The sequence below is a fragment of the Musca autumnalis genome, unplaced genomic scaffold (genome assembly GCF_047663935.1).
Source record: "Musca autumnalis isolate F117 unplaced genomic scaffold, ASM4766393v1 scaffold_1, whole genome shotgun sequence".
Lineage (NCBI taxonomy): Eukaryota > Metazoa > Arthropoda > Insecta > Diptera > Muscidae > Musca > Musca autumnalis.
In genome coordinates, this window is record NW_027411644.1 from 71007433 (window position 1) to 71033927 (window position 26495).

Genomic DNA, 26495 nt, shown 5'->3' on the forward strand with positions numbered 1-26495 from the left:
TTATTTATTTTTTTTTTTTTTGAATTTAGTTCTCTTAACAATTGCTTATTGAGGAAATTAAAATTAAAACAAACCAAAAAATATACATAAGAAAAGTATATATAATATATAAGCATGAAATATATATAAAATATATATTTAATTTAAAAAAAAAATATATATATAAATAAATAAAATAAAATAAAAAAGATAAGATATTAAAAAATAAGATAAATATAAAAATTGATGGCTGTTAACCTTTTTATTTAATAAATATATTTTTTTAATAAAATATTAAAGTATTATAGGCCACATATTACAAAACATAAAAAATATAAAAACATATTAAAGCCTCCTACTATTTTATCAGCTTTTTATTTGTTTTATTAATCATATATCCGGTTCTAAAGTAAAAAGGTTCTTAATTTATTTATTTTATTTAAAATAAAAACATTCAAGGTTTGGGATAATATCAGTTTATTTTGGTTAGTTTATTTGTAACAGAAATTTGAACAAAATTATTGGTGTAAACAGTTAATAACATTTTATTTTTCGTAAATAAATAATCCTCTTTATTTGTGAAAAATATAATTTTCTAATAATTAAATATTATATTTATATATTTAATCTATTTTCCTAGTAAAAAGTTTAAGACATAAAAATCTAAATGTTTTTGTTTTTAATATTCATATTTTTTTTTATATTTGTATTAATTAAAAATAAAGACAGGTTATCGTTTGATTTTTTTTTTTGTTTTTTGATTTAATCAACGGTGTAAATAAATTGTTCTTTTCTAAAAAAGCAGGTAAATAGTTACAAATTTAAGGTTATATTTATAAAAATCCACCGCCACACATGGCAACCTTGTTATGTTGGACAAAAAAGTTAAGTGTTGAGGCCACATAATAAATTAGAAAATGTCAAACATAGAAATATTTCTTGAAAAGACTGAGTTGTTTGGTATGAAGAGAGAGGAATGACATCTCTCATCACCACACTCTCAAAAAACAAAACAAAAAACATTCTGCATGAAAAATTTCTCTGTCTGACAAAATGAAAAAGAGAATGAATATACATATATTTTATATATATTTATTATATATATTTTATTTAATTTATAAATAAACCTTACAACGCAAAATAATCTCATGGGAACCATGAAAATATCTTTTGTGCTCTATTCATGGCGGAATAAAAAGGTGTTACATCGATAACAATAATCGGGCCATTTACCACACCAAACAGCTGATTATCACAGTAGTTGTCAAAATGCATTATTGTGAATAAAATTACATACAAAAGGTAAACAAGCCATTCACAGTAATGCGCTATTTTGACGTTTGGTGTGGTAAATGGCCCGATTATTGTTATCGATGTAAGGGGGTGAGTACATAAGCTGCCTTGCCTGCTTACCTTGCTTGCTTCTGATAAAAGAATAAAAAAGAAAAGGGCAACACAGTTGCCCTTGTACCTCTATTATTGTGCCACGGCTCTATTCAAATCTCACTCTCTTTCTGAAAACCCACTTAACAGATGTAGACTTAATTTCTTAAGCGGCCTGTCAACTTCACATGTTGCCTACATACATATGTATGTATGTATATCGAAATTGTCCAATGTGTGACTAGATTCTTCTTATGGGTTATTAAAGGTCTATTTGTGACATTTATTTATTTTTTATTAGGGATTTTTGTGTATAATTAAAATAAAATTCTTAAGTTCTGTTTTTTTTTTCTAAAGCCAATGGTTTTATATTTTTAAAAATAATTTTTGTTGTAAATATAATTAATTTATTTTTTTAATTTTCCTACATTCATTTCACAAGTCAAAATTATTTTCACCAATTACAAGTTTTTTTGTCTTTAATATTTGAGGGGGGTTCGATGTTTAGGTTAAATTACTTCATTTATTTATTTTTAGTGGACAACATATTTGTGTTTGAGTGTTTTTTATATTGTTTATTTGAGCTTTATATTTTTGAACTTGTGGAATGTGTATTTATTTTATAACTAAATTGCAAATTGTAAAAAATAAATTTGGCAAATTTTAATTGTATAAAATGTTAAAACAAAAAGGAAGACTTTTAACAAAAATTGGCAATAAATTTGTATATATATTTTTTTTAAGAAAAAAAAATATGTGTCACAATTTGCAACTCCGAGTATTTTAATAATCTGTAAACTTTAATGTATTGGGCAAATATTTGCCAAAAAGTATCAAATATTTATTTGCCACAACAGCTTCATTGAAGAACTAAAAAGTTTTTAAACATTTTGCACATTCTTCCCCAAAATGCGTTCCCGTACACAAAAAAGTTGCACTGAATAGCTGTCGGTCTGTTCCTTTACTTTTGAAAATGGTAAAACCGGTAAAAGTGGTAAAAGTTGTAAACTGCTCCCATATAAATTGTTGGTGTCTGAAGTAAAGGAACGCTTTTCGAGTAGAAAACGGTAAAACTTGAAGATCCTTGCACGTAAAGGAACAGAGCTTTTCTCTTTAGAAACTTTTACACGACAAATTTGGGAGACCATAAATGTGCAACATGTTTGCCGGCTTCTGCTTGGCTGACACGCCGACTTTGACATTTGTTCCAAATTTTAGACGTTTCTGTAATTTTCCGTTCGTCGAAGGTCACACTAGAGTGTTTCATTGAAACAATTTCATGAAAACAAGGGTTCCTAGGTCGAATTTCACAGTAGAGTGATATCATAAAATTGCTGTAGTGGGGAACTCGATCTATAAATAAAAAAAGGTTTAAATGAAACCACTCTAGTGTGACCTTCGACTTCCCGTACATTTTGGAAAAATGTGTATTAGGGTTGGGCAACCTAGTTCCCGGAGCGGATCGATCCTTCTAGTTCCTTTTCCCAAAAGGAACTAGTTCCTTAATATAGTTCATAGTTCCGAGACCGAAATAGTTCAAAGAATCTTCCTCTTTCGTCGTTCTTTTTGTTTCCTTTGTTCCAAAAAGTTCCGAGACCAAAATGTTTTCAAGGTTTCGTGGATGAATGACATAAAAATAAATAAATTGCAGCGAAAAGACAGCAAAGACCAATGATCGACGTAGGCTTTAAATTGAAGGAACGAGAAGAACGAAAGGAACTATATTAATGCAAGAGCCGGATATAGTTGCAATAGTTCCTTGTCTGGAATAGTTCTTTGGAACTAGTTCGTTCCGGAACTACACAACTCTAATTTGTATGTTGGTCTCTCGACAGTTTGCTCTTTTGACACATTTATCATTAAAAAAGTAAGAAAGACTTCAAGTTCGTCCGGGCCCTCTCCAGAAGTGGTTTTAAAGTAAAATGGAACAATTAGTTTCCTTTCGTTTATGAAAAAGACTTAATACCAAATTTCAGCAATTTCGGTAAAACAAATATCGCTAACCTTCAAAATACGGAAATTCAGGAGGTACCGTTCTATGGGGGCTATATCAAAACGTCGATCTATACCGACAAATTTCTGGCGTAAAGTTTTTAGACTCAAAGACGACTAAATACGAAATTTACTATATTTCAGTAGGATAATGTGGTTAAAACCTAAAAAATACCGTAAATTACGAGGAACACTTCTATGGGGGATATAGGAAGACCTGGACCTATATTGATTATTCTTTTCTGGAACATTTTATAACGCCATGAAAGACTAAATAACAAATTTCAGTCAGCTCGGTAGGATATTAACGTCACATCCTTCACAATTATGAAAATCGGGAAGTATCGTTCTATGGGGGCTATATCGAGAAGTGGACCTATACCGACGAAATTCAGTCGGAAAGGGTTTTACTTCCAACGTAAAGTAAATACCAAATCTCAAAAAAAGGAAAATTGGGAAGTACCGTTCTATGGGGGCTATATGAAGGCGCGGACCGATACCGACAAATTTCATATGGAAAGTTTTATAACTCAAATGAGGACTAAATACCACATTTCAGCAATATCGGAGAAATATTGAGCCTACAACCTTCAAAATACAGGAAATCGGGAGGTACCGTTCTTTGGAGCTATATGAAGGCTTGGACCCATACCAACAAAATTCTGGGGGAAAATTTTATATTCCCAAAATTTCAGCCATTTCGGTATGATAACGAAGCTGAAACCTTCAAAATACCGAAAATCGGGTGGTATCGTTCTATGGGCCTGTACCAAAAAATTTCTGTGTGAAAGTTGTATTACCCGAACGAAGACTAAATACCAAATTTCATCCACATTGGATGAATATTGAGGTCACAACCTTCAAAATACCGAAAATCGGGAGGTACCGTTCTATGGGCGCTATATGAAGGCGTGGATCTATACCGACAAATTTAGAGTGGAAAATTGAATACTCCTAACGAAAACTATATACCAAATTTCAGCCATTTCAATGGATTATTGTGGCCATAACCTTCAAAATACCGAAAATCGGAAGTACCGTTCTATGAGGGCTATACGAAGGCGTGGATCTGTACCGACAAATTTCTGAGGGAAAGTTTCGTACCACCAACGAAGAATAAATAACAAATTTCAGCCATTTCGGAGTAATATTGAGACCGCAACCTTCAAAATACCAAAATCGGGAGGTACCGTTCTATGGGGGCTATATGAATCGTCGTCGGAATACGAGACACTCCCGCAGTCTCCTCAACAACAACAAATGCAGAACCTTACCTTACAGAACACTTTAATGCTCATCATGAGTAGTGACATTCGGTCCTCGGAAACCGCTGGCTAAGAAGATAGATAGCTCTACGTCTTGCACGGTCAATGAAGACCACCCTACCACAATTATCGGATAGTGTCACAGTTCGCCAGACATGACCATCGTGTCACCTGGCAACCCGTCGTTTCTCTTGACTCAGGCCATCTTCCCATAATTTTCGTCATCAAAGGACCACCCGATTTCATCACCTCTGAACTCCACACTTTCATTAATCGTGGGAAAGCTAATTGACCGAGTTTCAGAGAGTTCACTAATCACCGCTTCATAGATCTGCCCAACCCTTCTGATGTTCAGATAGCAGAAAGGACATTCCGAGACATCATCACAGCTGCAGCCGCTTGCCATATACCTGATGGTCGAATACCCATAGTGAGACAAAATTTCCTAGTTTAGGAGACGCGATTAGCAAATGAGCGTGATAAGCTTCGTCGTACCAACCCTAGTGACTCCAGAGTCAGGAAGCTGTCACTGGAAGACTACAGATTGGTCGGGTTGAACAAGTGGTTAAATCATCTGAAGAGTTGCAACATTGGAGCAACTGCAATCATCTAAATTGTGGGCAACGGTTATGTCACTCTCTAACATTGGAAACAAGAAAGATAGGACCTCAGCCACATTTGGCGACGTTACGCTGAATGATTTCAAGAGTTGTGCAAGTTATTTCAATCGACAGACAGAGAATGAACCAGCACAGTTTACAGTGGATGATGTTGCGAATGTCATCAGGAACGCTAAATCATCCAAAGCGTTGGACCCTGATGGAATCTCCATAGTGATTCTGAAACAGCTTGATGAGCCGGGAGTGGAGTATCTCACAAAAGTTTTCAACCTGTCGCTAGCCAACCACATCGTTCCCGAAGTCTAGAAAATGGGCAGGGTGGTTCCGCAACTGAAGCCGGGCAAGGATGCCAGCAAAAGGGATTCGTACAGGCCGATTTCTCTTTTGTCGCCCGTAGCAAAGACCCTTGAGGCTTTAGTCCTCCCCAGCGTCAGAAATAGTTATCTAGTTGCCGATCATCAGCATGGAGTCCGTAAGCAGCACTGCACGACAACAACGCTGCACGTCGTCTTCGCACATATTTGTCGAGGGCTCAACCAGGATAAGCCGTGTGATAAACAGTGATGGGGGCGCTTGACTTATCAAAAGCCTTTAATACGGTTAGGCACTCCACGCTGTTTGAGCGGACTACCCTCCAGCCAAGTCTGAAACGTTGCATAATCAATTCTATGTGTGGACGCCAGTCGTACGTGGAATTCAGGAACAAGAACTCGAAACCCCGTAGAGTCAAACAGGGAGCTCCCCAAGGTGGGGGTAATATCTCCAGAACTGTTTAGTGCTCACCTTTGTAGTCATGGTCGATGATAGCAGAATTCCAACCGCCAACTACCCCAAGATTCTAGGGGTCCCATTCGACAGTATTTCCATGTCGTCCGCGCATGCTACAGCTATCTGCGACAAGCTGAGATGTAGGAACAAGGGCCTAGGTCATCAAGTTTTTTGCCGGCAGCCAGAATGTCGATCTGAGAATGCCACCATCCATGAGGTGAACACAAACACATTGAACCATCTGAATAAGCAGGCGAAGATTCGTCCAATACAGCAACACAATGACATGCTCTTGTTGCAGTACTTGCTCAGGTGTTACCCGAGAGAGTCATCCTAATTACCATATGGTGGATAGGATCCCCCACCCAGGCATATCAGGAGGGATCTTCATGACCTAGAAAGAGAGTCCAACGTTACATGAGAGAACACCTAGATCTGCAAGCGTATCAAACAGGTTTGAATAGCACTCACACAGACGTAGTCGCTAATGCACAACTGTCGTGCAATCCAACGGCAGAGGGTGCTTTGTACAGAATTGAACCGACACCAAAAGTATTTCGCCCAGCATCAAAACTTTGTCATGGTAATTATCGTAATAATCGTATCGTGACCGTGCAGGATGAATCTTCATGGTACAGAATATTCATGGTACAGAGAGGTACAATGTTGCAAGAGATAACCCCTTTATCATCAAGTCTACCAGGCAGGATTTAATAGCATTCACACAGATGTAGAGTCTGATGCCATAAACACTGTTATAATCCGGACACAAAGACCAACCAATAGCGATAAAAATTGCAACTCTATCCAAAAAGCGATATTAAACTGCATTTCACCCTAGAAGTATTAAACTTTTGTGTAGGAGGTGCCCAAATGAATGTAGTTTATCCTCCAACTTTATCTGGGTTTGAAATATAAAGTTTAATGATTTAAAACTGTAGTAACAATTTAGGATTTTGAGGTAAATTTCGGTTGCTGGCAATTTCTCCCCACGATTTCAGTTTAGGGGTGTGGTGTCAAAGAAATAAATGTTCAGCATGAAATTTTACTATGGGTCCCCAAGCAAAAGAAAGCGGTTAGCCTCACTGGTATCAATTTAAACTGCAATAAAAATTCCTGTCTTTGAGGTTAATTTCGATTGTTGGAACTTTCTTCTGAAGACTTCATGGTAGGGCTTTGATGTCAAAAAATAAATGTTCCACATCAAATTTTCCTCTAGGTCCCAAAGCATAATAAAGCTGTTAGCCTAACAGATATCAATTTAAACTACAGTATAATTTTTTAATTTTTTAGGTTAATTTCGGTTGTTGGTGTATTCTCCTCAAGACTTGATTTGAGAGCTTTGGTGTCAAAGGAATAAATGTTCAACATGAAATTTCACTATAAGTCCCCAAGTAAAAGAACGCTGTGAATCTAACAGATGTCGATTAAATTCTGTGTATCAAATTCGAGTTTTGAGGTTAATTCCGGATTTTGAATATTTTGCCCATAAGACATCATTTTAGCGGTTTAATGTTAGTGGAATAAGTTGTCTACATCAAATTTTATTCTAGGTCTCCGAACATAGTATGCTGTAAATCCAACAGATATCAATTAAAACTGCAGTAACAATTTGGGATTTTGAGGTTAATTTCGGTTGTATTCTCCTCAATACTTCATTTTAGGGTTTTGGTGTCAGAAGAATACATGTTCTACATGAAATTTTACTCTGGGTCCTCGAAGAAATTAATCTGGTAAACATAGCAGAAATCAATTAAAACTTCAGTACCATTTTTTATTTTTGAGGTTATTTTCGGTTGTTGGCAATTTCTCCTCAAAACGTTAGTTTAGAGTTTTGGTGTTAAAGGAATAAATGTTCTACATCAAATTTTATTCCAGGTCCCCAAGCAAAAGAAAGCTGTTAGCATAACAGATATCAATTTAATCTGCAGTAACAATTTGGGATTTTGAGGTTAATTTTGGTTGAAGTCATATTCTCCTCAGGACCTCATTTTAGGGGATTGGTGTCAAAGAAATAAATGTTCAGCATGAAATTTTACTATAGGTCCCCAAGCAAAAGAAAGCTGTTAGCCTTACTGATATCAATAAAAACTGCAATAACAATTCCTATCTTTGAGGTTAATTTCGATTGTTGGAACATTCGCCTCAAGACTTCATGTTAGGGTTTTGATGTCAAAGAAATAAATGTTCTACATCAAAATGTTCCTCTAGGTCCCCCAGCAAAAGAAAGCTGTTGGCCTAACAGTTATCAATTTAAACTGCAGTACTATTTTTTAATTTTGGAGGTTAATTTCGGTTGTTGGTATATTCTCCTCAAGACTTGATTTGAGGGCTTTGGTGTCAAAGGAATAAATGTTCAACATGAAATTTTACTATAAGTCCCCAAGTAAAGGGGTGACGTAGGGGATGGAAGATACGAAGCAACGGTCCTGACCGGTTTTAACATGGCAAAGCCCAGGATTTATCTTGGTCCCTCTTTCATCCCAAGTGGACACTGACCTCCCCGTGGTGTCACCTGGGGGAACTGCCTTTAACACCCGTTAAAGGTAGTGAGCTAACATGTTCCGCGCGTTCACCCATAAGAACGTTAAAAACTTGGGTTTGGGCGTCGGGTTAGTAACCCTCTCCTAGAAAAAACAGCCTACTATGAAAAAACGAAAGAAAAGAAAAAACAAACCCCTCTAAAGTTGACGAACCCCCGCAAACGTTTTAAGGACCATGATCTGCGAATCTGCACCTGGAATGTTCGCACTCTTTATAAAGAAGGTGCAGTCTTCGCATTGGCAGACGTACTTGAAAAGTACAAGGCCGATATTACTGCCATACAGGAAATACGATGGATTGGGAAAGGCGTCACAACAACACACAACAAGGTGACGCACTGTATTATAGTTGCCATGACGTAAAGCATGAGTTTGGTTGCGGATTCGTAGTTAGTCGGAGGCTAAAACATCTGGTATCAAGCTTCACCCCAGTGAATGAAAGACTTGCTGCAATTCGAATAAAAGCTAAATTCTTCAACATCAGCTTTATTTGTGCTCATGCTCCCACTGAAGAAAAGGACGAACAGACCAAAGATATATTTTTCGATCGCTTAGAAGAAACATATGCCCGTTGCCCTGCCCATGACATTAAAATCATTCTAGGCGATTTTAATGCCAAAATTGGAAAGGAGAATATCTTTGGCCCAACAGTCGGGAATTCAGTCTCCACAGTGAAAACATCTGACAATGGTATGAGGCTGATAGACTTTGCAGCTGCAAAAAACATGATAGTTAGCAGTACCAGATTTAATCATCTCGATATTCATAAGGGCACCTGGGTGTCGCCAGATCAAAGAACAACTGCTTAATCAAAGCACTCCCCGTCCCGATAACATATCAGGACAATGGCAAAACATTGCCCAATCCATGCAAACAGCCACAAAAATCAGTACTTGCATACCAGAGACCTCCACCAAGGAAACCATCATATGACCAGGAGTGTCGTGCTGCCACCGAAGAGAAAAATGCGGCATATAGGGCTACTTTACAATCCGTAGCAACGGGTAGCGCACGAGAGATATACAGGGAGAAAAGGAGAGAGGAGAAACGTCTTTTTCGCAGGAACAAGAGAGAGATGGAAAAGCGGAGTGTGAAAAAAATCGAGATCTACAGGAGCCAGAATGAAGTCCGAAAATTCTACCAAAGAGTCAAGCATCAAACTGATGGCTTTGGTACAGGCACATCCTACTGTAGTGCCCAGCAAGGTAATTTGGTAACTGATACAGATAGTGTACTCAGGAATATGGAAAGAACATTTTTCAAATCTATTGGTATCCAATAGCAGCGAAGACGACGAAGATACCACAGACCCAATCCCAGAAGATGGTATTGAATGTATACCGCCCAGCCAAGATGAGGTAAAGACAGCAATAAATCGGCTGAAGAATAATAAGGCTGCAGGAGCCGATGGCTTACCAGCCGAGCTGTTCAAAACCGGAGACGACACGCTGATAAGGTGTATTCATCAGCTAGTTAGCACCATCTGGCAGAAAGAACGAGTACCCGACGATTGGAACCTGAGCATCCTGTGTCCGGTCATAAGAAAGGAGATAAGACTTTATGCTCCAACTATAGGGGCATAAGTCTTCTCCCTATCGCCTACAAGATAGTATCAGGGATATTGTGCGAACGACTATAGCCCATGGTCAACGAAATAATTGGGCCCATACCAATGCGGTTTTAGACCCGGCAGGTCCACCATTGACCAGATATTTACCCTACGGCAAATCCTGGAGAAGACTCAAGAGATGCAGATCGACACCTACCACCTTTTTGTCGATTATAAAGCAGCCTTCGACAGCCCGCTACGTTCAAAGGTATTCCAAGCCATGTCTGAATTTGGTATCCCCGCAAAGCCCATTCGGCTTTGTAAAATGACTCTAACTGACACGAGGTCCACAGTTAAAATAGGAAAGAACCTATCCGAAGAGTTTTGTACTGTAACTGACACGAGGTTCACAGTTAAAATAGGAAAGAACCTATCTGAAGAGTTTTGTACCAAAAGAGGTTTCAGGCAAGGAGACAGCCTTTCGTGTGATCTTTTCAACATCCTGCTAGAAAAGGTTTTACGAGAAGCAAGCGTCAAAAGAAGTGGCACAATCTACACCATGGACAATCAGTAAAAGAAGTAACCAATATCCTTTATGAAGGTCGAAGGAGAATGTGCTAAAGTGGGTCTGGCGGTATATTGCGAGAAGATCATGCTGATGGCGTCGACGCTCAATGCGTCCATTGTTGAAGTTGGTTCCTATAATTTTGAGGTAGTAAAAGACTTCGTATACTCGGCACCGCCGTAAACACAACAAACGACATCAATTGTGAAATAAAAAGAGAATTGTATTGGCCAACAGATGCTACTTTGGCTTAAGTAAGCACTTTAAAAACAAAGCCACAACTCGTCAAACAAAAATAACGCTTTACAAAACACTGATACTACCCGTGCTGATGTATGGTTCCGAAGCCTGGGTACTTGCGCAGGCAGATAAGGCAGTGCTTGGCGTGTTTGAGAGAAAAAATCTTCGAAAGATCTACGGACCGATCGGCGTTGACGGTGAATATCGGCGTCGTATGAACCACGAGCTGTATCTGCTATACATCGACATCAATATATTTAACGTATCGAGATGCAGCGATTGCGTTGGCTAGGCCATATAATAAGAATGAGCGATGATGAACCCGCTAAAAAGGCGTATAAATTCGAGCCCACATGGCGGTGCACGCAGAATTGGCAGGCCAAAGAATAAATGGCGCAAACAAGTGGATGAAGAGATGACAAGGCGCGGTATTCCAAAAAGCGAAGCACTAAACAGAGAGAATTGGAGATTTTTTCTTAGTTCGGTCTATGGAACAAATGTTCTGTAATGGGCCAGCTAAGTAATTAAGTAATTCGGAGCACCAAAACTATTTTCGGCTAAAAAGATCAAAACAATCCTCGAACAGTCATTAAGCTGCACTTAAGCGAAATTCTTGTATTTTTTTAGGAAATACCCAGATTTGTTTTAAAGCGTTCGAGCCATTATCTCAAGAAGTATAGATTTGCCCATCAAAAAAGGACCATAAGAGCTATCTTCGGTGAAAATTCAAAACACTCCTTGAACTACCCTTAATGTGAACGTGTTTGAATTTTGTGGGGCAGGTACCAATTTAACCATAAGGTTGAGAGTATAAAAATGGTAAAATAATGGTACCAGAATGTATTTGCAGAGTACATCTATCACCATTTTATAAAAAAAAATCATACAAAAAATCAAAAAAGTAAGTTATGTGTAGTGTTTGTGTTTTATAAATATATTTGTTGGTTTTTATAATTTAATTTTAATAAATTTATTTAGTCCCTTAAATTACATTTGTTTTTTACTTTTTTTTGTTCATATTTTAATAACTAACAAAAAGATTCTTAATTTTTAAGAGTTTATGCGACAATTTTCTTGTTTGTGTGGTTGTTTCCTTTTTGCTATATATGGGAGTTTTTTCAGTTTCTGTTAGACATTACAATTTAATGCTATATGAAAATGGTATTATTTTTGTTGTTGTTTTTTAAGTAATGTGTGTTTTACGTTTTTAAGGTATTGGGTTTCATCTTGTTTGGAGTTTTAAATATTCGAAAAGTTGTTGTTAAGAGTTTTTTTTTGTTTATTTTTAAGTTTGAATTCTTTTTAGTTTTATACTTTTATACTTTTTGTTTTAGACTATATACAAAAAAATTAATAAAATACAATTTATATATAAATTAAAAAATAATATTTGTTTTGTGAATTGCTTTGTTTCAAAATTGTTTTAGTTTCATTATTTTTTAACATGTTCGAGAGACAGAGAGTAATAGAAAATACATGAGATTCCTTAGAGAAATACAAGTTTTGTTTCTTTGGATACAGAAGAGATGTGAAGGAAGATCAGATTATCCCTTCATTTGAGAGTCCTAGCAATTGGCTTTTATCTGTATGGCCTTCCTAAGAGATTTTCTTTCCTAAATATGTAATCATTTCCTTTACTTCTTAACAAACAGTTTTCAACAATTCTTTATTCCAATTATTATTATTTTTCTTTTCATCATTCCCATTTAGTTTTTGGTGTTTCTTTATCAATAAAAATGTTGTTGCGGCGGCGGCTCATGCTGTTGCACAACATACTGATGATGGTGATGCTGATGCTGGTGGCGATGATGTTGATAATGCTGTTCATATTGTTGTTGTTGTTGATGTTGCTGGTGATATTGTTGCAGTCGTTGTTGCTGTAGCTGCTGTTGTCTCTGCTGCAATTCATGTGGTTGCGAATGATGACGTTGACGCTGTTTTTCTTGTGACTGGTGATGATGATGATGCTGCTGATGTTGTTGCTGGTGCTGCTGCTGCCTTGTAGAATACGGTTAGTATTTTTCATCGTCTGATATTTCCCTATGGAATTCTGTAATTCTCAGGCCTTGTATTGCTGACTTCTCACGGCACAGCACAAGCTCAAGGACAAAGTCAAAGCCAACAATTCCAACAAGACAATGCCACCAGTAATGCCAAACAGCAATACCCAATTCTCATAGATGACTTCAATTAGTTTGTCCACACAGCCCTTGAAAAGAAGAGAGTAAATTAATATTTACTTGCGGAGAGAAAAATATTCACCACTTACCTGTTGATGTATGGCCGGATTGAGGGTACCACCGAATTTCAATTTCCTTGACATTTCACAAACATTCTCTTTCAATTCATCCTTACAGCAGGATTCGGGGAATGTTTATAGAATACATTCATGGAGGAGATCGCAATGTCAACGATATTTGTGCGATCCACATTGTTAAAGCGACTGGTAGCCCAATCGGCAGGACCATCAGCACCACAGCATTTGAGCTAAGGAATAAAAGAGAATGCAAAGAAAATGTTAGCAACAAGGAAGGAACAAAAACTCTTGGAAAAAATGATTTAAAAATCCACGACTGCGTAAAAGGTTGTTAAAAAATCCACGACATCAAGTTTTACCCTAGGTCCCCAAGCAAAAGAAAGCTGCTACCCTAACTGATATCAATTTAATCTGCAGTGACAATTTGGGAGTTTGAGGTTAATTTCGGTTGAAGTCATATTCTCCTCAGGACCTCATTTAAGGGGATTGGTGTCAAAGAAATAAATGTTCAGCAGAGGAGAATAAAAGAGAATGCAAAGAAAATGTTAGCAACAAGGAAGGAACAAAACTCTTGGAAAAAATGATTTAAAAATCCACGACTGCGTAAAAGTTGTTAAAAATCCACGACTGTAGAGAAATAGTTTAAAAAATCTCCGACTGTGGGAAATTTGTTACAAAAAATCCACGATTAAAATAACATCCACGATTGTTTAAAAATATTTTTAAAAAATCCACGATTGTTAAAAAAGTATTCTTAAAAAATCCACGATTGTTTAAAAAATTATTTTTAAAAAATCCACGATTTCTTAAAAATATTTTTAAAAAATCCAGGATTTCTTAAAAATATTTTTAAAAATCCACGATTGTTTAAAAAATATTTTTAAAAAATCCACGATTTCTTAAAAATATTTTTAAAAAATCCAGGATTTCTTAAAAATATTTTTAAAAAATCCACGATTGTTTAAAAAATATTTTAAAAAATCCACGATTGTTTAAAAAATATTTTTAAAAAATCCACGATTGTTTAAAAAATATTTTTAAAAAATCCACGATTGTTTAAAAAATATTTTAAAAAATCCACGATTGTTTAAAAAATATTCATTAAAAAATCCACGATTATTTAAAAAATATTTCTTAAAAAATCCACGATTGCTAAAAAAAAATTTTTAAAAAATCCACGATTATTTAAAAAATATTCATTAAAAAATCCACGATTATTTAAAAAATATTCATTAAAAAATCCACGATTATTTAGAAAATATTCATTAAAAAATCCACGATTATTTAAAAAATATTCATTAAAAATCCACGATTATTTAAAAAATATTCATTAAAAAAATCCACGATTATTTAAAAAAATATTCATTAAAAAATCCACGATTATTTAAAAAATATTCATTGAAAAATCCAACGATTATTTAAAAAATATTCATTAAAAAAATTCACGATTATTTAAAAAATATTCATTAAAAAATACACGATTATTTAAAAAATATTCATTAAAAAATCCACGATTATTTAAAAAATATTCATTCGATTCGATTATTTAAAAAAAATCCACGATTATTTAAAAAATATTCATTAAAAAATCCACGATTATTTAAAAAATATTCATTAAAAAATCCACGATTATTTAAAAAATATTCATTAAAAAATCCACGATTATTTAAAAAATATTCATTAAAAAATCCACGATTATTTAAAAAATATTCATTAAAAAATCCACGATTATTTAAAAAATATTCATTAAAAAATCCACGATTATTTAAAAAATATTCATTAAAAAATCCACGATTATTTAAAAAATATTCCATTAAAAAATCCACGATTATTTAAAAAATATTCATTAAAAAAATCCACGATTATTTAAAAAATATTCATTAAAAAATCCACGATTATTTAAAAAATATTCATTAAAAAATCCACGATTTATTTAAAAAATATTCATTAAAAAATCCACGATTATTTAAAAAATATTCATTAAAAAATCCACGATTATTTAAAAAATATTCATTAAAAAATCCACGATTATTTAAAAAATATTCATTAAAAATCCCACGATTATTTAAAAAATATTCATTAAAAAATCCACGATTATTTAAAAAATATTCATTAAAAAATCCACGATTATTTAAAAAATATTCATTAAAAAATCCACGATTGTTTAAAAAATATTTTTAAAAAATCCACGATTGTTTAAAAAATATTTTTAAAAAATCCACGATTGTTTAAAAAATATTTTTAAAAATCCACGATTGTTTAAAAAATATTTTTAAAAAAATCCACGATTGTTTAAAAAATATTCATTAAAAAATCCACGATTATTTAAAAAATAGTCATTAAAAAATCCACGATTATTTAAAAATATTCATTAAAAAATCCACGATTGTTTAAAAAATATTTTTAAAAAATCCACGATTGTTTAAAAAATATTTTTAAAAAAATCCCACGATTGTTTAAAAAATATTTTTAAAAAATCCACGATTGTTTAAAAAATATTTTTAAAAAATCCACGATTGTTTAAAAAATATTTTTAAAAAATCCACGATTATTTAAAAATATTCATTAAACAATCCACGATTATTTAAAAAATATTCATTAAACAATCCACGATTATTTAAAAAATATTCATTAAAAATCCACGATTATTTAAAAAATATTCATTAAAAAATCCACGATTATTTAAAAAATATTCATTAAAAAATCCACGATTATTTAAAAATATTCATTAAAAAATCCACGATTATTTAAAAAATATTCATTGAAAAATCCACGATTATTTAAAAAATATTCATTAAAAAATTCACGATTATTTAAAAAATATTCATTAAAAATCCACGATTATTTAAAAAATATTCATTAAAAAATTCACGATTATTTAAAAAATATTCATTAAAAAATCCACGATTATTTAAAAAATATTCATTAAAAAATCCACGATTATTTAAAAAATATTCATTCGATTCGATTATTTAAAAAAAATCCACGATTATTTAAAAAATATTCATTAAAAAATCCACGATTATTTAAAAAATATTCATTAAAAATCCACGATTATTTAAAAATATTCATTAAAAATCCACGTTTATTTAAAAAATATTCATTAAAAAATCCACGATTATTTAAAAAATATTCATTAAAAAATCCACGATTATTTAAAAAATATTCATTAAAAAATCTACGTTTATTTTAAAAAATATTCATTAAAAAATCCACGATTATTTAAAAAATATTCATTAAAAAATCCACGTTTATTTAAAAAATATTCATTAAAAAATCCACGATTATTTAAAAATATTCATTAAAAAATCCACGATTATTTAAAAAATATTCATTAAAAAATCCACGATTATTTAAAAAATATTCATTAAAAAATCCACGATTATTTAAAAAATATTCATTAAAAAATCCACGATTATTTAAAAAATATTCATTAAAAATCCACGATTATTTAAAAATATTCATTAAAAAATCCCACGATTATTTAAAAAATATTCATTAAAAAATCCACGATTATTTAAAAAATATTCATTAAAAAATCCACGATTATTTAAAAAATATTCATTAAAAAATCCACGATTATTTAAAAAATATTCATTAAAAAATCCACGATTATTTAAAAAATATTTTTAAAAAATCCACGATTGTTTAAAAAATATTTTTAAAAAATCCACGATTGTTTAAAAAATATTTTTAAAAAATCCACGATTGTTTAAAAAATATTTTTAAAAATCCACGATTGTTTAAAAAATATTTTTAAAAAATCCACGATTGTTTAAAAAATATTCATTAAAAAATCCACGATTATTTAAAAAATATTCATTAAAAAATCCACGATTATTTAAAAAATATTCATTAAAAAATCCACGATTGTTTAAAAAATATTTTTAAAAAATCCACGATTGTTTAAAAAATATTTTTAAAAAAATCCACGAGTGTTTAAAAAATATTTTAAAAAAATCCACGATTGTTTAAAAAATATTTTTAAAAATTCCACGATTGTTTAAAAAATATTTTTAAAAAAATCCACGATTGTTTAAAAAATATTTTTAAAAAATCCACGATTATTTAAAAAATATTCATTAAACAATCCACGATTATTTAAAAAATATTCATTAAACAATCCACGATTATTTAAAAAAATATTCATTAAAAAATCCACGATTATTTAAAAAATATTCATTAAAAAATCCACGATTATTTAAAAAATATTCATTAAAAAATCCACGATTATTTAAAAAATATTCATTAAAAAATCCACGATTATTTAAAAAATATTCATTGAAAAATCCACGATTATTTAAAAAATATCATTAAAAAATTCACGATTATTTAAAAAATATTCATTAAAAAATCCACGATTATTTAAAAAATATTCATTATAAAATTCACGATTATTTAAAAAATATTCATTAAAAAATCCACGATTATTTAAAAAATATTCATTAAAAAATCCACGATTATTTAAAAAATATTCATTCGATTCGATTATTTAAAAAAAATCCACGATTATTTAAAAAATATTCATTAAAAAATCCACGATTATTTAAAAAATATTCATTAAAAAATCCACGATTATTTAAAAAATATTCATTAAAAATCCACGTTTATTTAAAAAATATTCATTAAAAAATCCACGATTATTTAAAAAATATTCATTAAAAAATCCACGATTATTTAAAAAATATTCATTAAAAAATCTACGTTTATTTAAAAAATATTCATTAAAAAATCCACGATTATTTAAAAAATATTCATTAAAAAATCCACGTTTATTTAAAAAATATTCATTAAAAAATCCACGATTATTTAAAAAATATTCATTAAAAAATCCACGATTATTTAAAAAATATTCATTAAAAAATCCACGATTATTAAAAAATATTCATTAAAAAATCCACGATTATTTAAAAAATATTCATTAAAAAATCCATGATTATTTAAAAAATATTCATTAAAAAAATCCACGATTATTTAAAAAAATATTCATTAAAAAATCCACGATTATTTAAAAATTATTCATTAAAAAATTCATGATTATTTAAAAATATTCATTAAAAAATCCACGATTTTTTAAAAAAATATTCATTAAAAAATCCACGATTATTTAAAAAATATTCAATTAAAAAATCCACGATTATTTAAAAAATATTCATTAAAAAATCCACGATTATTTAAAAAATATTCATTAAAAAATCCACGATTATTTAAAAAATATTCATTAAAAATCCACGATTATTTAAAAAATATTCATTAAAAAATCACGATTATTTAAAAAATATTCATTAAAAAATCCACGATTATTTAAAAAATATTCATTAAAAAATTCACGATTATTTAAAAAATATTCATTAAAAAATCCACGATTATTTAAAAAATATTCATTAAAAAATCCACGATTATTTAAAAAATATTCATTAAAAAATTCACGATTATTTAAAAATATTCATTAAAAAATCCACGATTATTTAAAAAATATTCATTAAAAAATCCACGATTATTTAAAAAATATTCATTAAAAAATTCACGATTATTTAAAAAATATTCATTAAAAAATCCACGATTATTTAAAAAATATTCATTAAAAAATCCACGATTATTTAAAAAATATTCATTAAAAAATCCACGATTATTTAAAAAATATTCATTAAAAAATCCCACGATTATTTAAAAAATATTCATTAAAAAATCCACGATTATTTAAAAAATATTCATTAAAAAATCCACGATTATTTAAAAATATTCATTAAAAAATCCACGATTATTTAAAAAATATTCATTAAAAAATTCACGATTATTTAAAAATATTCATTAAAAAATCCACGATTATTTAAAAAATATTCATTAAAAAATCCACGATTATTTAAAAAATATTCATTAAAAAATTCACGATTATTTAAAAAATATTCATTAAAAAATCCACGATTATTTAAAAAATATTCATTAAAAAATCCACGATTATTTAAAAAATATACATTAAAAAATCCACGATTATTTACAAAATATTCATTAAAAAATCCACGATTATTTAAAAAATATTCATTAAAAAATCCACGATTATTTAAAAAATATTCATTAAAAAATCCACGATTATTTAAAAAATATTCATTAAAAAATCCACGATTATTAAAAAAATATTCATTAAAAAATCCACGATATTTAAAAAAATATTAATTAACAAATCCACGATCATCAAAAAAAATATTCATTAAAAAAATCCACGATTATTTAAAAATATTCATTAAAAAATCCACGATTATTTAAAAAAAACTATTCATTAAAAAATCCTCGACTATTTAAAAAATATTCATTAAAAAATCCACGATTATTTAAAAAATATTCATTAAAAAATCCACGATTTTTTAAAAAATATTCATTAAAAAATCCACGATTATTTAAAAAATATTCATTAAAAAATCCACGATTATTTAAAAAAATATTCATTAAAAAATCCACGATTATTTAAAAAATATTCATTAAAAAATCCACGATTATTTAAAAAATATTCATTAAAAAATCCACGATTATTTAAAAAATATTCATTAAAAAATCCACGATTATTTAAAAAATATTCCTTTAAAAAATCCACGATTATTTAAAAAATATTCATTAAAAATCAACGATTATTTAAAAAATATTCATTAAAAAATCCACGATTATTTAAAAAATATTCATTAAAAAATCCACGATTATTTAAAAAATATTCATTAAAAAATCCACGATTGTTTAAAAAATATTTTTAAAAAATCCACGATTGTTTAAAAAATATTTTTAAAAAATCCACGATTGTTTAAAAAATATTTTTAAAAATCCACGATTGTTTAAAAAATATTTTTAAAAAATCCACGATTATTTAAAAATATTCATTAAACAATCCACGATTATTTAAAAAATATTCATTAAACAATCCACGATTATTTAAAAAATATTCATTAAAAAATCCACGATTATTTAAAAAATATTCATTAAAAAATCCACGATTATTTAAAAAATATTCATTAAAAAATCCACGATTATTTAAAAAATATTCATTAAAAAATCCCCGATTATTTAAAAAATATTCATTGAAAAATCCACGATTATTTAAAAAATATTCATTAAAAAATTCACGATTATTTAAAAAATATTCATTAAAAAATCCACGATTATTTAAAAATATTCATTAAAAAATCCACGATTATTTAAAAAATATTCATTAAAAAATCCACGATTGTTTAAAAAATATTTTTAAAAAATCCACGATTGTTTAAAAAATATTTTTAAAAAATCCACGATTGTTTAAAAAATATTTTTAAAAAATCCACGATTGTTTAAAAATATTTTTAAAAAATCCACGATTGTTTAAAAATATTCATTAAAAAATCCACGATTATTTAAAAAATATTCATTAAAAATCCACGATTATTTAAAAAATATTCATTAAAAAATCCACGATTGTTTAAAAAATATTTTTAAAAAATCCACGATTGTTTAAAAAATATTTTTAAAAAATCCACGATTGTTTAAAAAATATTTTTAAAAAATCCACGATTGTTTAAAAAATATTTTTAAAAAATCCACGATTGTTTAAAAAATATTTTTAAAAAATCCACGATTGTTTAAAAAATATTTTTAAAAAATCCACGATTGTTTAAAAAATATTTTTAAAAAATCCACGATTGTTAAAAAATATTTTAAAAAAATCCACGATTGTTTAAAAAATATTTTTAAAAAATCCACGATTGTTTTAAAAATATTTTTAAAAAATCCACGATTATTTAAAAAATATTCATTAAACAATCCACGATTATTTAAAAAATATTCATTAAACAATCCACGATTATTTAAAAAATATTCATTAAAAAATCCACGATTATTTTAAAAATATTCATTAAAAAATCCACGATTATTTAAAAAATATTCATTAAAAATCCACGATTATTTAAAAAATATTCATTAAAAAATCCACGATTATTTAAAAAATATTCATTAAAAAATTCACGATTATTTAAAAATATTCATTAAAAATCCACGATTATTTAAAAAATATTCATTAAAAAATTCACGATTATTTAAAAAATATTCATTAAAAAATCCACGATTATTTAAAAAATATTCATTAAAAAATCCACGATTATTTAAAAAATATTCATTAAAAATCCACGATTATTTAAAAAATATTCCTTTAAAAAATCCACGATTATTTAAAAAAATATTCATTAAAAATCAACGATTATTTAAAAAATATTCATTAAAAAATCCACGATTATTTAAAAAATATTCATTAAAAAATCCACGATTATTTAAAAAATATTCATTAAAAAATCCACGATTATTTAAAAAATATTCATTAAAAAATCCACGATTATTTAAAAAATATTCATTAAAAAATCCATGATTATTTAAAAAATATTCATTAAAAAATCCACGATTATTTAAAAAATATTCATTAAAAAATCCATGATTATTTAAAAAATATTCATTAAAAAATCCACGATTATTTAAAAAATATTCATTAAAAAATCCACGATTATTTAAAAATTATTCATTAAAAAATTCACGATTATTAAAAAATATTCATTAAAAAATCCACGATTTTTTAAAAAATATTCATTAAAAAATCCACGATTATTTAAAAAATATTCATTAAAAAATCCACGATTATTTAAAAAATATTCATTAAAAAATCCACGATTATTTAAAATATATTCATTAAAAAATCCACGATTATTTAAAATATATTCATTAAAAAATCCACGATTATTTAAAAATATTCATTAAAAAATCCACGATTATTTAAAAAATATTCATTAAAAAATCCACGATTATTTAAAATATATTCATTAAAAAATCCACGATTATTTAAAAAATATTCATTAAAAAATCCACGATTATTTAAAAAATATTCATTAAAAAATCCACGATTATTTAAAAAATATTCATTAAAAATCCACGATTATCTAAAAAAATATACATTAAAAAATCCACGATTATTTAAAAAATATTCATTAAAAAATCCACGATTATTTAAAAAATATTCATTAAAAAATCCACGATTATTTAAAAAATATTCATTAAAAAATCACGATTATTTAAAAAATATTCATTAAAAAATCCACGATTATTAAAAAAATATTCATTAAAAAATCCACGATTATTTACAAAAATATTAATTAACAAATCCACGATCATCAAAAAAAATATTCATTAAAAAAATCCACGATTATTTAAAAAATATTCATTAAAAAATCCACGATTATTTAAAAAAAACTATTCATTAAAAAATCCTCGACTATTTAAAAAATATTCATTAAAAAATCCACGATTATTTAAAAAATATTCATTAAAAAATCCACGATTTTTTAAAAAATATTCATTAAAAAATCTACGATTTTTTAAAAAATATTCATTAAAAAATCCACGATTATTTAAAAAATATTCATTAAAAAATCCACGATTATTTAAAAAATATTCATTAAAAAATCCACGATTATTTAAAAAATATTCATTAAAAAATCCACGATTATTTAAAAAATATTCATTAAAAAATCCACGATTATTTAAAAAATATTCATTAAAAAATCCACGATTATTTAAAAATATTCATTAAAAAATCCACGATTATTTAAAAAATATTCTTTAAAAAATCCACGATTATTTAAAAAATATTCATTAAAAAATCCACGATTATTTAAAAAATATTCATTAAAAAATCCACGATCATCAAAAAAAATATTCATTAAAAAATCCACGATATTTAAAAAATATTCATTAAAAAATCCACGATTATTTAAAAAATATTCTTTAAAAAATCCACGATTATTTAAAAAATATTCATTAAAAAATCCACGATTATTTAAAAAATATTCTTTAAAAAATCCACGATTATTTAAAAAATATTCATTAAAAAATCCACGATTATTTAAAAAATATTCATTAAAAAATCCACGATTATTAAAAAAATATTCATTAAAAAATCCACGATTATTTAAAAAATATTAATTAACAAATCCACGATCATCAAAAAAAATATTCATTAAAAAATCCACGATTTTTAAAAAATATTCATTAAAAAATCCACGATTATTTAAAAAAATATTAATTAACAAATCCACGATCATCAAAAAAAATATTCATTAAAAAATCCACGATTTTTTAAAAAATATTCATTAAAAAATCCACGATTTTTTAAAAAATATTCATTAAAAAATCCACGATTATTTAAAAAATATTCATTAAAAAATCCTCGACTATTTAAAAAATATTCATCAAAAAATCCACGATTATTTAAAAAATATTCATTAAAAAATCCACGATTATTTAAAAAATATTCATTAAAAAATCCACGATTATTTAAAAAATATTCATTAAAAAATCCACGATTATTTAAAAAATATTCATTAAAAAATCCACGATTATTTAAAAAATATTCATTAAAAAATCCACGATTATTTAAAAAATATTCATTAAAAAATCCACGATTATTTAAAAAATATTCATTAAAAAATCCACGATTATTTAAAAAATATTCATTAAAAAATCCACGATTATTTAAAAAATATTCATTAAAAAATCCACGATTATTTAAAAAATATTCATTAAAAAATCCACGATTATTTAAAAAATATTCATTAAAAAATCCACGATTATTTAAAAAATATTCATTAAAAAATCCACGATTATTTAAAAAATATTCATTAAAAAATCCACGATTATTTAAAAAATATTCATTAAAAAATCCACGATTATTTAAAAAATATTCATTAAAAAATCCACGATTATTTAAAAAATATTCATTAAAAAATCCACGATTATTTAAAAAATATTCATTAAAAAATCCACGATTATTTAAAAAATATTCATTAAAAAATCCACGATTATTTAAAAAATATTCATTAAAAAATCCACGATTATTTAAAAAATATTCATTAAAAAATCCACGATTATTTAAAAAATATTCATTAAAAAATCCACGATTATTTAAAAAATATTCATTAAAAAATCCACGATTATTTAAAAAATATTCATTAAAAAATCCACGATTATTTAAAAAATATTCATTAAAAAATCCACGATTATTTAAAAAATATTCATTAAAAAATCCACGATTATTTAAAAAATATTCATTAAAAAATCCACGATTATTTAAAAAATATTCATTAAAAAATCCACGATTATTTAAAAAATATTCATTAAAAAATCCACGATTATTTAAAAAATATTCATTAAAAAATCCACGATTATTTAAAAAATATTCATTAAAAAATCCACGATTATTTAAAAAATATTCATTAAAAAATCCACGATTATTTAAAAAATATTCATTAAAAAATCCACGATTATTTAAAAAATATTCATTAAAAAATCCACGATTATTTAAAAAATATTCATTAAAAAATCCACGATTATTTAAAAAATATTCATTAAAAAATCCACGATTATTTAAAAAATATTCATTAAAAAATCCACGATTATTTAAAAAATATTCATTAAAAAATCCACGATTATTTAAAAAATATTCATTAAAAATCCACGATTATTTAAAAAATATTCATTAAAAAATCCACGATTATTTAAAAAATATTCATTAAAAAATCCACGATTATTTAAAAAATATTCATTAAAAAATCCACGATTATTTAAAAAATATTCATTAAAAAATCCACGATTATTTAAAAAATATTCATTAAAAAATCCACGATTATTTAAAAAATATTCATTAAAAAATCCACGATTATTTAAAAAATATTCATTAAAAAATCCACGATTATTTAAAAAATATTCATTAAAAAATCCACGATTATTTAAAAAATATTCATTAAAAAATCCACGATTATTTAAAAAATATTCATTAAAAAATCCACGATTATTTAAAAAATATTCATTAAAAAATCCACGATTATTTAAAAAATATTCATTAAAAAATCCACGATTATTTAAAAAAATATACATTAAAAAATCCACGATTATTTAAAAAATATTCATTAAAAAATCCACGATTATTTAAAAAATATTCATTAAAAAATCCACGATTATTTAAAAAATATTCATTAATAAATCCACGATTATTTAAAAAATATTCATTAAAAAATCCACGATTATTAAAAAAATATTCATTAAAAAATCCACGATTATTTAAAAAAATATTAATTAACAAATCCACGATCATCAAAAAAAATATTCATTAAAAAATCCACGATTATTTAAAAAATATTCATTAAAAAATCCACGATTATTTAAAAAAAAACTATTCATTAAAAAATCCTCGACTATTTAAAAAATATTCATTAAAAAATCCACGATTATTTAAAAAATATTCATTAAAAAATCCACGATTTTTTAAAAAATATTCATTAAAAAATCCACGATTTTTTAAAAAATATTCATTAAAAAATCCACGATTATTTAAAAAATATTCATTAAAAAATCCACGATTATTTAAAAAATATTCATTAAAAAATCCACGATTATTTAAAAAATATTCATTAAAAAATCCACGATTATTTAAAAAATATTCATTAAAAAATCCACGATTATTTAAAAAATATTCCTTTAAAAAATCCACGATTATTTAAAAAATATTCATTAAAAATCAACGATTATTTAAAAAATATTCATTAAAAAATCAACGATTATTTAAAAAATATTCATTAAAAAATCCACGATTATTTAAAAAATATTCATTAAAAAATCCACGATTATTTAAAAAATATTCATTAAAAAATCCACGATTATTTAAAAAATATTCATTAAAAAATCCATGATTATTTAAAAAATATTCATTAAAAAATCCACGATTATTTAAAAAATATTCATTAAAAAATCCATGATTATTTAAAAAATATTCATTAAAAAATCCACGATTATTTAAAAAATATTCATTAAAAAATCCACGATTATTTAAAAAATATTCATTAAAAAATCCACGATTATTTAAAAAATATTCATTAAAAAATCCACGATTATTTAAAAATTATTCATTAAAAAATTCACGATTATTTAAAAAATATTCATTAAAAAATCCACGATTATTTAAAAAATATTCATTAAAAAATCCACGATTATTTAAAATATATTCATTAAAAAATCCACGATTATTTAAAAAATATTCATTAAAAAATCCACGATTATTTAAAAAATATTCATTAAAAAATCCACGATTATTTAAAATATATTCATTAAAAAATCCACGATTATTTAAAATATATTCATTAAAAAATCCACGATTATTTAAAAAATATTCATTAAAAAATCCACGATTATTTAAAAAATATTCATTAAAAAATCCACGATTATTTAAAAAATATTCATTAAAAAATCCACGATTATCTAAAAAAATATACATTAAAAAATCC

The 26495-nt window shown here is 26.7% G+C and overlaps 1 pseudogene; it reads right to left on the minus strand.

Annotated features, from left to right (window-relative positions):
- Nucleotides 1–11998: 11998 nt before the first annotated feature.
- LOC141400987 (CD82 antigen-like) overlaps nt 11999–26495 on the minus strand; it is a 75017-nt pseudogene continuing 60520 nt past the window's right edge.